Source organism: Mandrillus leucophaeus, unplaced genomic scaffold, assembly GCF_000951045.1.
Source record: "Mandrillus leucophaeus isolate KB7577 unplaced genomic scaffold, Mleu.le_1.0 Scaffold514, whole genome shotgun sequence".
Taxonomy (NCBI): Eukaryota; Metazoa; Chordata; class Mammalia; order Primates; family Cercopithecidae; genus Mandrillus; species Mandrillus leucophaeus.
The window spans coordinates 1,173,708-1,174,116 of NW_012105520.1; positions in this window are offsets into that span (position 1 = coordinate 1,173,708).

Consider the following 409-nt stretch of genomic DNA (forward strand, 5'->3'; position numbering starts at 1 on the left):
TTTGAGGGATGGGAGAAAGAAACTGAGATCACAAGGAAAATAGTAAGAGACATTCAGAAGGACAGGTCTTAGAAATTTACTAGTTTCGGGGGGAGGGGGGCAGTCAGAGAGCAGTAGTATATAAAAGAATGCTAGGACAGTTCCCAGGTTTGCGCATGGGTGACTAGTTTGATTATTTCATTTTGTCCCACCCACAATGACAAGGAGAATTGTTGATGGAACACATGATGGGACTGATACAGTGCTAAGAGGTAGATACATGAAGATTTAAATATCATCATTTTGAACACCCATGTTACTCCAAGTGAGATTCCCTAACATATATGATATACAGACAGATATATGGGTTTGAAAGTCGAAATGAATATGGATTTAGGAATCCCTGGAACACAGGTCATGACTTAAGTAA